The sequence below is a fragment of the Ahaetulla prasina genome, chromosome 2 (genome assembly GCF_028640845.1).
Source record: "Ahaetulla prasina isolate Xishuangbanna chromosome 2, ASM2864084v1, whole genome shotgun sequence".
NCBI classification, from domain to species: domain Eukaryota; kingdom Metazoa; phylum Chordata; class Lepidosauria; order Squamata; family Colubridae; genus Ahaetulla; species Ahaetulla prasina.
Genome location: NC_080540.1, coordinates 23,957,221 through 23,974,538, shown reverse-complemented (window position 1 = coordinate 23,974,538; position 17,318 = coordinate 23,957,221). Strand labels below are relative to the sequence as shown.

The 17,318-nt window shown below is 44.0% G+C and overlaps 1 protein-coding gene and 1 pseudogene across 1 annotated transcript in view; one reads left to right on the top strand and one right to left on the bottom strand.

Moving 5' to 3' along the window:
- LOC131191556 (zinc finger protein 420-like) overlaps positions 1–5,204 on the bottom strand; it is a 59,417-nt pseudogene extending 54,213 nt beyond the window's left edge.
- LOC131190418 (zinc finger protein 91-like) overlaps positions 1–17,318 on the top strand; it is a 222,221-nt gene that overhangs the window by 142,827 nt on the left and 62,076 nt on the right. The window lies entirely within an intron of this gene.

The window sequence follows — 17,318 nt, the reverse complement described above, 5'->3', positions numbered from 1 at the left end:
AAAAATTGACCTCACCCCATTTCTAAGAGGTCTGTAAGAGGCGTGCCTACTGTTCCTGTCCTATTGTTTCCTATATCCAACTAATATAGTTATTACATACTCATACTTATATATATGCTTATATATTGTATAGTAATTTCATGCTTATGCTTATATATACTGTGTGACAAAATAAATAAATAAAATAAATAAAAGAGAGGGTGGGAGGGTGGGAAGGGTAAATCCTTTTACTCACACTTCATCCCCAATGCCCAGCCCCAAAGAGCTGAACCAATCCAAACCCAGGAGACTGGGTAGAGATCCGTTTACCACAATCAAAGGAAGCCGGCCAGTGAACCCATCTTTTTTGACCAGAAAATGGCCATGACCAATTATTGGAATAGAATTTCCCTGATAATCACGCAACCGGACTGGACAGGTTCGCAACTGACTTTTCAGCAACGAAGGCACTAGTTTTTTTATAGTGGCCCAAGAAACTATTGACTTAGTGGAACTCGTATCAACCTCCATTAAGCAGGACACCCCCTCAATCTTGACAGTTAAGTCAATTTGTTCGGAGTCTCCTGATCAGATTGTCGGGCTGTCACCTCAGCAACCCTACGGCCACGGAAGATGGTGAAACACTTCTCACCCGGTATAATTTTGCTTGGCCGAAAAAAGCCTTGGCCATTCTTTTGGGGAAGCCTGTTTGCCTGAACGGCAGACTCTAGCAATATGGCCAGATTTGCCGCAACGGCGGCAAGTAGCTGACCAGAAACGGCAGGTTGAATGAGGATGGGGATCACTGCAGCTTAGGCAGGAAGCGATGGGTGTTTTCCATCTGCCCTTCTTCTTGGTAACAAAGGCTTTCAGACGGCTAACCTCAGCTTCCTCGTGTCTCCCTCGGTAGAAACGGCTTCCTCATAATGAACGGCCGCGGCTTGGCCAGTGGGGTTGTGGAACTTGCGAATATTGGCAGTCGACTTGCTTGACATCTCCGATGCTTGAGCCTCTTCCAAAGTGGTTTGGAGAGTCAACTCCTTCTTTGCTAACACACGCCATTGCAGCCATATGTCATTTACCCCACATACCAGCTGTTCCAGCAGGGAGTCTTCTAAGTCCCGGAACTCGCAATCAAGAGCTGCAGTTCTGAGGGAGGCCACGTACAGATTAACTGACTCTCCCTCCTCCTGAAGTGTCCTAAAGCGGTGGGCAATTCGGGAGGGGGTGGGCGCGTAATGCCCTTTCAGCTTCTCCCTCAAAATCTCCCAGGGTGCCGTGTGTACTGGCATGGGGTGGGGCAGGGGCGAGTAATGCCCTGGTGGTCGCAAATACCTTAGGACTGAAAGAATTTAAGAAATGTGTCCGCTTCCGGTTGCTGGAGAGATCGGTAAAATCATTTGCTTCTAAGAAGCACTCAAATCTCTCCATGTATGCCTCCCACGTTTCGGTGGCCGCATCAAAAGGAGCGAAGGTCGGCGGTGCCATTCTGACAGCAAGAACTTGCCTCGATTCCACATCTTGTTCCTTCACGCGCAGCGCAGCCACTCGACTCAGATCACTGCTCGCCTCAGTATCCCCACTCTCATTGCCAGTGCTTAGTACGAGGCAGGGGGAGTAATTACTGAGGCGACCTGGGTGATTAAAACAGAACTCTTTATTTGACAACTAATAACCAGCAACTGCTGACAGAACCGGGCAATGAAGAACAGCTGACAGCCCTTTTATATTCGGCTGTCAAATCGGAACAACCAATAGGAACCCAGCAAAACTCCCGCACGGTAAGTCAACCAATCAGGAATGCCGCACCCGAGTTGTCAGCACAGCATGCGGAATTCAACAGGGAACTTATGGCACGCATGCAGAGCCCTCTCTGCGGGCACACAAGCCGTCGCCCAGATGTGCTCCACCACACATGCATGCGTGCCTCCAACCAGCTAGCTGATTTTTGGGACTCTGTTGCGCATGCGCTGTTTGGTGGGATATATGTGGAAGATGTATGCTGAAGAGTGGAGGGTCACATGCACATGGGGTGGGGCAGGGGGTCACATTTGCATAAGGCTGGGGGGAACACGGGGAGTGCAGCACACACCCCGTGGCCCACTTTTGGTCCCAAGAGGCTGCAGGGAGGCCTACTAGGCCAAAATGGGGCAGGGCAGCAGTATGTGCATTGCGTGAGGGACTGCAGGGGGTCATGTGAAATGCACAGGGGAGCTGGGCGTGCGGGCTGGGTGTCACACACACATTGTATTATGGGTGCCGGCACGCGTGTGCTCTCAGCATGCAACAACAAAAATATTAGCCATCTAGTAAATGAATGTTCTTCTCTTACCTGAGTTGGAGGTTCAATCCTGGTTTCTGCTCCCCCAAAACGAAGAGTCAACTTCCTTCTATTCTCCCCTGTGGGGGAGACAGAATTTCAAAAAGCATAATTAATAAAATGGGAAGAGGAATGCTATACAGGAGAAGACCCAGAGAAGGTGAGAAAGTTAGGATTTATCAGAGGAGAAGAAGGCCCTTGTATTACCTCCTGAGGTGTCCTGAATTGGATCTTCCTGAGGGATCCCCCTGAAAGTCAGTTCTTGAGGGAGATTTGAGCGATGCCTCTTTCTCTCAGGATCTCTGATCTCCATTGCAAAGGACTTGAAATCGTATGCAGGAGAAAAGAATTAATGGATATTACACATCATGAAGTGATATGTACTTCTATTTAACACATGATAAACTGCCAACGATGTATAATGGAATTTCAAATACATGATTGAAATGTAAATTTAAAAAAGGAACTTTTTACTATCTCTGCTGGACTTGTGCCAAAGCAAAGAAATACTGGGGGAATAGAATAGAATAGAACAGGAATAGGAATAGGAATAGGAATAGGAATAGGAATAGGAATAGGGAATAGAATAGAATAGAATAGAATAGAATAGAATAGAATAGAATAGAATAGAATAGAATAGAATAGAATAGAATAGAATAATAGAATAATTGGAAGGGACTTTAGAGGTCTTCTAGTTCAACCCCCTGTCCAGGCAGGAAACCCTGCACCACTTCAGACAAATGGTTATACAACATCTTTTTAAAAACTTCCAGTGTTGGAGCATTCACAACTTCTGGAGGCAAGTTGTTCCACTGATTAATTGTTCTAACTGTCAGGAAATTTCTCTGTAGTTCTAAGTTGCTTCTCTCCTTGATTAATTTCCACCAATTCTTCTTTGTGGCAGCCCCTGAGATACTGGAACACTGCTATCATGTCTCCCCTAGTTGTTCTTTTCATTAAACTAGACATAACCAGCTCCTGCAACCATTCTTCATATGTTTTAGCCTCCAGTCCCCTAATCATCTTTGTTGCTCTTCTCTGCACTCTTTCTAGATTCTCCACATCTTTTTTTACATCGTGGCGACCAAAACAGGATGCAGTATTCCAAATGTGGCCTTACCAAGGCATTATAATGTGGTATTAACACTTCATGCGATCTTGATTCTATCACTCTGTTTATGCAGCCCAGAACTGTGTTAGCATTTTTTCTCTTTCTTTTAAGAAGAGATTGAATAACCATTTGTCTTAAGTGATATAGGGTTCCTGCGTAAGCAGGGGGTTGGACTAGAAGACCTCCAAGGTCCCTTTCAATGCTTTCTATTCGAATTTGATTTGATTTGATTCGATTCGATTCAAGTTTTGCTGATTGCACAAGTTTGTTGTTATAGAATTTGCTAGTACCTATTAAGTATGTAAAAGTAAAAAGTTGAGCCTGTAATGTTACCATTTTATACGACTGTGCTAAAAAGATTCTGATTTTCAATGAATTCCCCTCTCCCTTTTCTCCTACATGTCTTTCTCTTCCCTTCCCTTCAGTTCCTACTATTTACATTTTTTTGTATTTTATCTCTTAATAAACTTAATAAAACTCTTAAAAGGACACAAAAATGTGAACATATTATTATATTCAATTTTTTCTGGAGTCCCTAGAGGAAGTCCTCTCACCTGCAACTCAACCTGCTCCTTCTTCTCCTCCGCCTGGCTCAGGAGGAAGCCTTCCACCAGGGCCACCGCCTGGGAGCTGGTCTCTGCTCCACACTCCCGCACCCAGCTCTCCATCTGCAGGGGCAGAAGGGCCAGGAACTGCTCCAGAACAACCAGGTCCAGCATCTGCGCTTTTGTGTGCTTGTCTGGTTCCAACCACCGACTATAGAAGTAGTGGAGTCGGCTGCAAAGTCCTCGGGGATCCTCATCCTCCTGAAATTGGACGTTCCTGAAATTCCAAGCCTGAACTTGTGAAACGACGATTCCTTCTTCCAGCATCTTCTGCCCAGTTCTTGCCAACATCTCCCCGTGGATTCCAGACTGAGCACCGGAAGGGCCTTTTCCAGTTCCCCCACTTGCTAAAGGAAGGCTTGCCATTCTTTCTCTGTCCTATAAAACAATTTTAAATTAGTGCAAGGAAAGTTGTGTATCTCCAAATGCTTTTTCATTTCTTGGAAGAAATATCCATCTGGTTCAGTTCTAATACAGGAGGAAGGCACTGGAAATAAAATGGAGGCTGGAGGCCGATTGGAAAGAAAGGTTCCCCTTATTGTTGAAGCAGATCCACCAACCACATGTGATTCTGGGAATGCTGACAAAATGGAGTTTAGAGTGGGTGGATTTTATACCTTCTGGATTCCTTTGGGGTCATGAACTTGTGAAAGGATGGCTCCTTCTTCCAGCATCTTTTGCCCAGTTCTTGCCCAGAACAGGTTAACAAAGCATGAGTTCACATAAAATGAAATGCAGTTAATTGATCCTGGTTTAGGATTCTGGTTTACATACAGACAAATTGGGGATCCAAACCTAGTTTAGTGTCATCCAGCACATATTGAGAATGTAGGCATAATCTATTGCCTCTCTTACTTGCAAATATATTTCTTACTTCCTGCTTCAGGTTTCCCATGCAAGCTCTCCCCAGAACTAGGAGTTTCCCAGGAAATGGGGTGTGTAGGATTCTCCAGCCCACCCAATCCCCGCCACCACTTTAATTTTGAGGATCTCGATTTATTCCTGAGAGCAGCTGCTTTCCCCCATGCCTGTTATAATCATGGAAAAGGTAGAGAAATATGGGATCTGGAGGAGTCTCCCACTCCTGATACTCATAAATCTGCACCAGGATGAGAACTAGGCATGTGACTCTTCCCCTTTTTTAGAGTGAGAACCCTCTGTCTCCCTTTCTATGAGAAAACACACACACACACACACACACCCCTACCTTTTCCACCTTTGGATTTTGTTTCCGCCTTTCTAAACTCCTGCAAAGCTCAAAGGGTTAAAGTGAGAGAGAGTCCAGTATCCTAGAAAGGCAAAAACTGAATGATGTCACCGCCATCCCAACTTGTAAGGCCCAAAGTTGAAGTGCCCCCCCTGGTGGATTTTCAGTGCACGGAAGGTGCTCATGCAAAGAGCGGAGAAATGGTGCATTTCCATTGGGGGTGGGGGTGGGGGTGGGGGCGGCAGGAAAGAGGCTCCTTGATTGGGAAGCTTTTGGCGATGTTATACAGTCGTAAAGACCATTGCATTTTAAGTACTGGTATTAGGAAAAAACATTCCCTAACAAGAATCTCGTTTAAATCTGTTGCTGAGGAAGAAAGGAGCGACTACTTCTTTTCTTTCATGGAGAAAATCTTTCAGAAGGAATGCTGGTACCTACTACGATAGCCCTCTAAAACAGGGGTCCCCAACCTTGGCAACTTTAAGCCTGGCGGACTTCAACTCCGAACAAAGCTGACTGGGAAATTCTGGGAATTTCTCCCAGAAATTTAAGTGTGGCCAAGGTTCTCCAACCTTGGCCACACTTAAAGTTGCCAAGGTTGGAGACCCCTGCTCTAAAAAGCCAGGGCAGATATTTGACTCTAGTGCCAGAGTTGAAGATGTTTCTTTAAACGATGTTCTCCTGTTGGGTCCAGACCTCAATAACAAACTTCTAGAGTGCTCTTGAGATTTCGCAGAGATTCTGTTGCTTTCATAGCCAACATCCAACAGGTGTTCCATTTCTTCTTTGTTAGAAACACAGAAATTCCTTAAGATTTCTTTTTTTGGGGGACAATGATCCCTCCAAAGACATCACAGAGTAGTGTATGAAAATACACATCTTTGGCAACAAGCCTTTCTGCTCCGGTCACTATCTAGGGACTCAGACATTCTGCCAAAGAAGGTGAGACAAAGTACGGCTCCGATGCTAGACAATTGATAGAAAAGGACTTCTTTGTAGATGACTGCTTAAAATCGATACCTTCAAATGAGTCTGCAATCAGTCTCCTCAAGAGAGCTCAGGAAACGCTTTTCTGTTCAACTCTCAGGCTTCACAAGATTGCTTCCCACAGTAAAAAAGTTATGGAAGCCTTTCCATTTCAAGACTTTTCCATTTAGGGACAGTTTCTCTACCTGTCCAACACAATCTTGGTCTTCTGTGGGACTTGAACACTGATTCCTTTACTTCCCAAGTAAATACAGAATGGAAACCTTTCACTCATAGGGGTGTCTTGTCTGCAATAAATAGCCTTAAGCCCCATTAGGATTTGCAGCCTAACTCAAGGTAAAGCATTACTCAGAGACTTAACCTGTGAAACATCTGACTGGAATGCCTCACTACCTGATGAAAAGAGGAACCCCTGGAAAAGAATGGAAAAATTCTCTACCACCTTATCTGATTGTCAAGTTGCATACCTATATGCCCCCTATATACCCTCTACAGCAGACGTGTCAAACTCAAGGCCCGCGGGCCGCATCCAGCCAGTGTTGGGATTCAAGTAATTTAATAACCGGTCTCTGCCCTAATGATTTCTTCCAAAAACCAGTTTGCCAAACTGTTCAGAAAGTTAACAACCGGTTCTCCTGAGGTGGTGCGAATTGGCTGAATCCCATCACTGCATCCAGCCCATAATGTGTTTACATCTGGGCTGCAGGGCTGCCCTGGAGATGGCAAGGGGCCTGCCCCCACGGCCTCGGCCCTGGCCCACACCAGCCCAGCTGGGCACTCCCCCGGGTTCATGTGGTCAGCGTGCAGGAACTGGCGGTGCCCAGCAGCACCTGCAGCTTGTTGGTAGCCAGCTGAATGTGAGCCCGGAGATCCAATAAACTGCGCTTGGCCCCGACCCACCTGCACCATACTTGCGCACCTCGGGGCCCCACACCCCTGCCACCTGCCTCGCCTCACCATACAATGGTGGCACTGGAAGCAGCAGCCCCTGTCCAGGAGGAGCCCTGCCGCCCCTCCACTGTCTTCCAGCCTGGGAAGCCCATGAGCCAGGAGGGGAAGCTGTGGCCATAGCCCACTGGGTAAAGCAGACACCTCAAAGCAGCATCCGTGAGCCTCGCCCTCCTATACCCACCATGACCAACCTCCCTAAGGAGAGGGAGCACAGTAGCAGCAGCCTCGAGGAGGAGATAAACAGGGCTGGGTGGCCCCTGGAGGAAGCAGGGCTGGGCTGAGTTGTGGGGTCCTGATGCCCCGGGAGCTTGAGGGCTGGGCCCTTGTCCTCTGCTTCCAGGAGCTCCAGGCAGCCTGCACCACCATCCAGGGGTCCTCTGTGTGGCCTGAGAGGGATAGCGAGGCTCCTCCAGTGGACAAGACTTTGGCGCTCACCCTGGTCTCACCTTCCTCTGCTGGAGACTTCCAGATCCTCCCTCCCAGCCTTGCCTGGCCCCTCACAGGTGCCCTTTTTTGGCTTTTTCCTCCCATCACCCGGGGAGGGGGGGGGCTTGGAGAGGTAGAAGTAGCCAATATGGAGGCTGCACCTTTCCTCCAGATGTGTCTCCCCTGCAGATCTCTAGAGAGGAGGTGGGAGGGGAGCTGCATGAGGGAAGGCTGCCCCAACAAGCCACCATCTTTACCACACAATATTGGAAACAAGGATTCCCTTTCAAGAAGGGCCAGACTCCCTCGTGCAGGACCCCACAACTCAGGGAGTGCTGCTCCGCTACCTCTTCCCCTTGCTCTCCAGAGATCTGCCAAAGCAGAAGTTAGACACTGCAGCTCCACCGGCAGCATCGCCCTCTGCCTCCTGCTTTGCCTGGCCAGCCTCCCCCATGTAGCTTGGCATGCCGCATGATATAACTTTATATACTGTTGTCATTCTCTTTCCCCATCTAGTGGCCAGAGGTACAAACATGGCCCAAGTATATTGTTTGAAGCTGATCCTACCCATTTACCCATCAGCCCGCACTCTCAAACCAAATAACAACAACAACAACAACAAGAACAACAAGTTGGAAGGGACCCTGGAGGCCTTCTAATCCAACCCCCTGCCCAGGCAGGAAACCCTACACCATTTCAGACAAATGGTTATCCATATTTTGTTAATTTTTTCCAGTGCTGGAGCATTCACAACTTCTGCAGGCAAGTTGTTCCACTGATTAATTGTTCTAACTGTCAGGAAATTTCTCTGTAGTTCTAAGTTGCTTCTCTCCTTGATTAGTTTCCACCCATTGCTTCTTGTTCTACCCTCAGGTGCTTTGGAGAACAGCCCAACTCCCTCTTCTTTGTGGCAACCCCTGAAATATTGGAACACTGCTATCATGTCTCCCCTAATCCTTCTTTGTGCACACTGGGAAGCCAGACTCCATTTCCTTTAGCATTTGGTGAAGGCAGAAGCAGCCATCTTAATCTGTGGCACATGGTCACCCAAGGAGAAACCCATATCCCACACACAGAGCATCGCTGGCAAGATTTAAATTGCTTGTAGTTATTCGTTGTTATGTTAAGCAGTAACTGAATACGGTTTCTCTTGTATTTCAGTTCTCATTGTATGTATCCCTATTTTCCCCACTTGCACCATAGCTTGTTCTTCAAATAAAGCATTCAGATCTACACACACGGTCCATTTTATTGGGAGATAGGTGGGTTTAGCTGCATGTTGAGCTTCACACAGACTAATGTGTAGGGGGGACAGAACACAGCTCCCCCACTACCCCCCTCTTCCTCTCCAGAGACCTGTCAAGGCAGAAGTTCGAATCAGAGGAAACTGCCTCTTGCAAACTTTCTCCTCCATGCTTCCACATGCAGCAGCATCATCCACCGCCTCCTGCTTTGCCGAGAGGGGGCACCGGACAGGGAAATGCCAACGATGCCTGGGATTGGGAGAAAGGCATCTCCTTTGACGTGCTGTGCACATGCAGCCCCGAACACACCATTCCAAGTTTGGAGACTTTTATCCACATCTGAACATGGAAACTGCCAATCATGCCTGGGCTCGGGGAGAAGACCTTCTCTGTGGATAAAAGTCCCCAAATGTGAAATGCAGTGTGTGCGTGTGCGTGTGTGTGTGCACGTATGCGTGCACGTGCTTGTTTAGGGAGGCAAGGAGCTTATGGGGCACCAAGTACTCCCCATATTGAATTAGCCATTACGACTTCTTCCATCCTGACCCAGATGTCCCAAGTCAGCTGTGCCCAGTGAGCAGCGTCGAGCCGGCCATGTCGAGCCAGCCATGCTCACCTAGTCCCAACGATCTGGCTGCGACAACCCAGCCGTGCCTACCCAGCCATGCCCACCTGGCATTGTGAGTCATCATAGTCTTACATGCAACTGGCCCTTTGAGAGCAACCGTAATGCTGATGCGGCCCTCAATAAATTGAGCTTGAAATCCCTGCTTTACAGAGTTACAAAGCCAAAAACTCTGTATAGTTTCTGATGCTTCTATCAAAGCAATAGCTGCTGTTGCCTACTTCAAAACAATATATACTAAAGAACAATGTCACCTAAGATTTGTTATGGGCAAAACAAAACTGGCTGCACATCCTGAGCACAGTATACCCAGACTAGAACCTTGTGCTGCAGTATTAGCTGTTGTGCTAGGTGAAATTATTTCATCAGAAATGGACATTGAACGTAAAGATATTGAATTCTATACCGACTGCAAAGTAATGCTAGGTTACTTCAACACAGACACCTGACAATTTTATTTTTATGTTAACAACAGAGTTCTAAGAATTAGGAGATCTAGCTGTCCTATAGAGTGGCACTATGTACCTTCTGATCACAACCCTCCAGATCAGCGGTCACCAACCAAAGAAAATTTTGGTGGTCCGCAGAAAAATTATTTGCATGTTTTAATATTGCACCAAATCAGGGGTCCTCAAACTACGGCTCCTGGTCCAGATACCTGCAATGAGCGTTTGGGTTACTGCAGAGAGTCTCCCCTTCGGGGTATTTTTGTGTGGGTCGGAGGGGGGCAGAAATTTCAACTTGGGGTCTGTTTCAGCCTCCTAGTGCGGGGCTTTGGGCTAAGGCAAAGAGCTGGAAAGTCTTATTCCAGTGGGACTGCCTCATGGCCTGGAACTGGCTGACCATCACAGCCCGCTGGCCTCCAAGCACCGGTACCTGGCCTTGCACTCCCACAGGTCTTCCCTCTGCTTGAAAAGCCTATGCTCGTAGTCCTGATTGACGTGCTTCTGCTGAGCCTCCTTCTCGGTCAGATCCAATTTGAACGGAGCCAACTGTTTTGCCAACTCTTTCTCATGGTGGCTGCTTAGCTCCAACAACTGCTTCCTGTTGGGGCCCTAAGGAGCCTGGGAGGGAGGTGAGGAGGGGTGAGTAGAGGCCAGTGAGGTTCCCCTCGATGTGAGTGACATCAAGTTGGCCATGCCCACCCAGTCACATGACCACCTAGCCTGCCCACCCAGCTGGTCATTAGGCAGATCATATTAGTGGTCCGTGGGATTTAAAGTTATGAACTTAGTGGTCCCTGAGGTCCGAAAGGTTGGGGATCCCTGCTCCAGACCATTCTACAAGAGCTGTTGCTGTAAGTCACCTTAAAGACATTGTATGGTTATCAGGGCCTGCATTTTTGTGCAACACAGATCAGACTGTTCCTCAGGTCGATACATTCAACCTGCACACACAGATGCAGAAGTCTATCTTGAAGTTCTTACCATTTGGACACTGGCCCCAGAGACTCAATTTGAATCACATAGATTTGGCAGATTCTCAACCTGGAATTCAGTCATTCGAGCTACTACTTGCCTGACTCACCTAGCTTAGTCATTCAAAAGTGCCACACGCAGTAGCTGCAAAGGCTGGCACAACTGCCAACACTTCTGTTCAGTATTAGAACGTCAGCAATCTCAAAATGTCATCATCCACACTGTGCAGTATGAAACCTATCCCAAGAAATTGACTGTATGCTAAACTAAAGACTGATCCCTGGGATCTTCAAATGTGAAATTGTATAAGAATAACTTTGAGGTATTATGGCAAAACGTTCAGAAGGAAATGCTTGGTTGGAAAAAAATTACAATTATCATTATTGGGGAGAATAGCAGCCATTAAAATGAATGTTTTACTTAGATTTTTATTTTTGTTTCAGATGATACCAATAATAAACTGGACATAAACATAAACTGGACATAAACTGTTTCAACTCCTACCCTCAAAACGACGCTATAGAGCACTGCACACCAGAACAACTGGACACAAGAACAGTTTTTCCCCGAAGGCCATCACTCTGCTAAACAAATAATTCCCTCAACACTGTCAGACTATTTACTGAATCTGCACTACTATTAATCGTTTCATAATTCCCATCACCAATCTCTTTCCACTTATGACTGTATGACTATAACTTGTTGCTGGCAATCCTTATGATTTATATTGATATATGGACCATCAATTGTGTTGTAAATGTTGTACCTTGATGAATGTATCTTTTCTTTTATGTACACTGAGAGCATATGCACCAAGACAAATTCCTTGTGTGTCCAATCACACTTGGCCAATAAATTCTATTCTAATTAAGAAAGATAAAAATTTGGAAGAATGGCAGATTGGAATTAATGAATTTATATGGGAAGGTAAAAAAGCGAGAGTTAAAATGAAAATAATTCAAGACATACGGGAAAGAGGAGGTTTAAAAATGCTCAATTTTAACTTATATTATGATGCAGCTGCTCTTTCGGTAATAAATGATTGGTTTAACCTAACAGAGGAAAGGATTTTGAATATAGAAGGTTATGATTTACTATATGGATGGCATGCATATTTATTGTATGATAAAAAAGTGGATAGAGCCTTTAAGAATCATGTGTTAAGAATTGCTCTTCTGCGTGTCTGGAAAAAATACTATTACAAGTTGAATTATAAAATTCCTATTTGGGCAAACCCCAGGCATGAAATAGAAAATAGAAATATAGAACAGAAACAGGAAATGATTACTTATAAAGAACTTTTATATTTCGAGAGAGGTAATTTACAATTAAAATCCTTGCAACAATTAAAAGAAGAAGGGAGAAACTATACTTGGTTCCAATATGGGCAATTATGAGCTAGGTGGAAAGAAGACCAGAAAATTGGTATCATGCAGAATGAAGAAAACTTGGTAAAACAAATTATAAATCAAACTCAGGCGCATATAAAGAGATTGTATAATGTGTTGATAGAAATAGACTCTGAAAGGGATCTAATAAAGGATTGTATGATAAAATGAGCACAAAATATTCAAGAACCAATATTTTTGGAAACTTGGGGAAAAAATTGGGTTAGAAATGTTAAATTTATGCAAGCACAGAACTTGAGGGAAAATTTTTATAAAATGTTTTATAGGTGGCACTTAGACCCTAAGAAATTATCATGTATGTATCCAGATATGCAAGCGAAATGTTGGAGATGTAATTGTGATGATGCTACATATTTTCATATTTGGTGGACTTGTAAGAAGATTAAGGCTTTTTGGATAAGGATCTGGTGGATTATACAAAATGTTTTGAAAAAGAAAGTAAAGTTCTTACTGCAATTTTTCTTATTGGGAATTATTACGGACTGTACAGTAATTGAGACTAAATTGATTTTAAATTTAATAACAGCGGCAAGACTACTGATAGGACAACACTGGAAGAAAAAAGAGTTACCTACAATAGAAGAATGGATATTGAAAGTTGCTAATTTGGCTGAGATGGCTACAATCTCAGCCTTTTAAAAGACACTACACAAGAAAAATATCTAACTGGTGATTACTTTAACAAACCCTATAAATTCTAGTAAATCTTTGTTGGAAATAATTGATCAATATGGGAATGTCTCAGGGTTTAAGGTAAATCAGAAAAAGACAAAAGTGATAATAAAAAATATGGCCAGACAACAGAAAGAAAAACTAGAAGAAGTAACAGGATTTGAAATTGTAAAGAAGGTTAAGTACTTAGGGGTTTATATTACATCGTCAAATGTGAAATTGTATAAGAATAACTATGAGGTTTTATGGCAAAAAGTTCAGAAGGAGTTGATTGTTTGGAAAAAATTGCAATTATCTTTGCTGGGGAGAATTGCTGCTATTAAAATGAATGTTTTACCTAGATTTTTATTCCTCTTTCAGATGATACCAATAATTAAGAAAGATAAGAATCTTGAGGAATGGCAGAAGGGAATTAACAAATTCATATGGGAAGGTAAAAAGCTAGGGTTAAAATGAAAATAATTCAAGATTCTCGGAAAGGGAGGTTTAAAATGCCTAATTTTAAATTATATTATGAAGCAGCTGCTCTCTCTGCAATAAGTGATTGGTTTAATTTAACAGAGGACAGAATTTTGAATATAGAAGGTTATGATTTGCTATATGGATGGCATGCATATTTAATTTATGACAAAAAGTGGATAAGGCCTTTAAAAATCATGTGCTAAGAAATGCCCTTCTCGTGTTTGGAAAAATACTCTTATAAACTAAATTATAAGGTTCCTATATGGGCAAGTCCTAGACATACAATAGAAAATATAAACATAGAACAGAATCAGGAAATGATTACATATAAAGATCTTTTGTATACTGAAAGAGGTAATTTGCAGTTAAAATCTCTGCAAGTATTAAGAGAGGAAGGGAAAAATTATACTTGGTTTCAATATGAGCAACTACGTGCTAGATGGAAGGAGATCAGAAAATTGGTATAGAGCAGAGCAGGAAATTTGGTAAAGCAAATTAGAAATCAGTCTCAGGAGCATATAAAGAGATTGTATAATGTGTTACTTGAAATAGATTCTGAAAGGGACTTGGTAAAGGACTGTATGATAAAGTGGGCACAAAATTTTCAGGAGCCAATATTATTGGAAACTTGGGAAAAATTTGGGTTAGAAATGTTAAATTCACAGGCACAGAATCTGAGGAAAATTTTATAAAATGTTTTATAGATGGCATCTAGATCCTAAAAAATTATCGTGTATGTATCCAGATATGCAAGCAAAATGTTGGAGATGTAATTGTGATGACGCTACATATTTTCACATTTGGTGGACTTATAAGGACATAAAGGCCTTTTGGATAAAAATTTGGTGGATTTTACAAAATGTTTTGAAAAAGAAGATAAAGTTCCTGCCGCAACTTTTCTTGTTGGGAATTATTACGGATTGTACAGTAATTGAGACTAAATTGATTTTAAATCTAATAACTGCAGCAAGATTACTAATAGGACAATATTGGAAGAAAAAAGAAGTACCTACAATAGAAGAATGGATATTGAAAGTTGCCAATTTGGCTGAGATGGCGAAGATATCAGCCTTTTTGAAAGACAATACGCAAGAAAGATACTTAAAGGAATTAAAAAAATGGATTGATTATATTCAACGTAGATATCAGACTAAGAGTTATCAGACTGTTTTTGAATGATTATGATGTATTATTTTTTATTGTTTTCGGGGGAAGTTAGGAATTGATGATTGTAGGGGTATAATTAAGTTGGGACGAAAAATTTTTAGCATATGTTTGTTTTATTTTTAACTACCGTATATACTCGAATATAAGCCGATCCGAGTATAAGCCGAGGTCCCCAATTTTACCCCAAAAAACTGGGGTAAACTGGGGACTCGAGTATAAGCCGAGGGAAGGAAATGAGGCAGCTACCGGTCAGGGAAAGCCTCCCTCCCTCCGCCGAGCAGGGTGGCGGCCCCGCCCGCCTCTCACTGCACCGCAGGGCTTCCCGCTAATGCAAAAGCCCGCCAAGTTTGCACCATCCGGTATAATGTGAAAAAGAAAAACAAAACTCGAGAGATAAGCCGTATATACTCGAGTATAAGCCGAGGGCGTTTTCAGCACAAAAACGTGCTGAAAACTCGGCTATACTAGTATATACGTATACCTTGTGTTTGTTCTGGAAAGTCGGGGTGTGAAGGGAGGGGAGGAGGGGAAAGGGGAAAAATTTGTAAAACTTTTTGAATAAAAAAAAAAAAAAGAAAAATATCTAACTGAATGGAAAAAATGGATTGAATATACGCAAACTAGATATCAGATTAAGAGATTTCAGATTGCTTTTGAATGATTAGGATGTATTTATCTTTGATTTGTATGGGGGAAGTTAGGATTTGAGAAGAAGGGGAGGATTATAATTTGTGCTAGGGAAAATTTAGCAAATTGTTTTTTTCTTTTGAACTATACCTTGTGTTTGTTCTGGAAAGTCGGGGGTGGGGGAGGGAGGAGGGTGGTTTTGGAGGGAGTAGGGAGGGGATGGAGTGGGTGGGGGAAAAGCGGGGGTGAAAATTTTTGTAAAAACTTTTTCAATAAAAAAAAAAAGACTGATCCCTGGAGAGAGCTCCCTGAGGAAACGTGACCCATTTCTCGATCAAAATGGTCTATGGGGAGTAGGTGGCTGCCTTAAGGAAGAAAGATAGAAACAGAGGAGAAAAACCCTCCTGGCAATCATCACGTTGCTTCTTCGATTGTGCTGCACTATCACCATCAAGTCAAACATCAAGGATGACTATTTACAGAAGGAGCTATAAGAACTGCTGGTTTGTGGATAGTTGGAGCTAAAAGATGTGTGAGCAGGTAATCTTCGGGTGTATTTCTTGTCGCAAGCTCCATGGTAGGTTACAAACACAAAAGATGGCTGATCTTCCAGACGACAGACTCAGTACAAATCCTCCTTTCACAAACATTGCCCTTGATGTCTTTGGCCCCTGGTCTGTGACCACGCATCACACTAGAGGGTGTTAAACAAATAGTAAGAGGTGGGCAGCCCTATTCACCAGTATGGCCATTAGAGCTGCCCACATTGAAATTATTAAGTATGGATACTTCTAGCTTCATAAAATGCCCTCAGATGTTTTATTGCTATCCAAGGCCCTTCAGACAGAGGCACCAACTTTTTGGGGGCAACCAAAGAACTACATGTTTCTTTGAATATGGCCACCACAGTGACATCGACCTTCATCAAGGTACAACATTTACAACACAAATGATGGTCATAGGGTACAATTTAACCCTTAATGATAGCAACAAAAAGTTAGTCATACAGTCATAAGTGGAAAGAGATTGGTGATGGAAACGATGAGAAGATTAATAGTAGTGTAGATTTAGTAAATTGTTTGACAGTGTTGAGGGATTATTTGTTTAGCAGAGTGATGGCCTTCGAGGAAAAACTGTTCTTGTGTCTAGTTGTTCTGGTGTGCAGTGCTCTATAGCGTTGTTTTGATGGTAGGAGTTGAAACAGTTTATGTCCAGGATGTGAGGGATCTGTAAATATTTTCACGGCCAGCAAACGTGGAAAACTCTTAAAAATATCACCGGCTATGGCAAACCTCCCTCCCAGGCTGAAGGAAATCAACAACTGGCAGATGACTTGAACGTGTTTTACTGCAGGTTTGAAAGGAAACTACAGCCACCTATCTCCATAACCCCCATCTCAGACACACCAACAGCCAAGCCTCCTACAACTGACCCCATCCCGAAGGTTGCAGAGAGTGTGGTGGCATGTCAATTACCCCAATACCTGGAGGAAACTGTCTATCTAGACCCGTTCCAGTCCGGCTTTCGGCCCGGATACAGTACGGAGACGGCTTTGGTCGTGTTGGTTGATGATCTCTGGAGGGCCAGGGATAGGGGTTATTCCTCTGCTCTGGTCCTATTAGACCTCTCAGCGGCTTTCGATACCATCGACCATGGTATCCTGCTGCACCGGCTGGGGAGTTTGGGAGTGGGAGGCACCGTTTATCAGTGGTTCTCCCCCTATCTCTCTGACCGGTCGCAGATGGTGTTGGCAGGGGGGCAGAGATCGACCCCGAGGCGCCTCACTTGTGGGGTGCCGAAGGGGTCGACCTCTCTCTTGTTCAACATCTATATGAAGCCGTTGGGTGAGATCATCAGTGGTTTTGGGGTGAGGTACCAACTGTACGCTGATGATACGCAGCTGTACTTTTCCACCCCAGGCCACTCCAACAAAGCTATCGAAGTACTGTCCCGGTGTCTGGAAGCCGTATGGGTCTGGATGGGGAGAAACAGACTCAAGCTCAATCCCTCCAAGACGGAGTGGCTGTGGATGCCGGCACCCCGGTACAGTCAGCTGCAGCCGCGGCTGACTGTTGGGGGCAAGTCATTGGCCCCAATAGAAAGGCTTT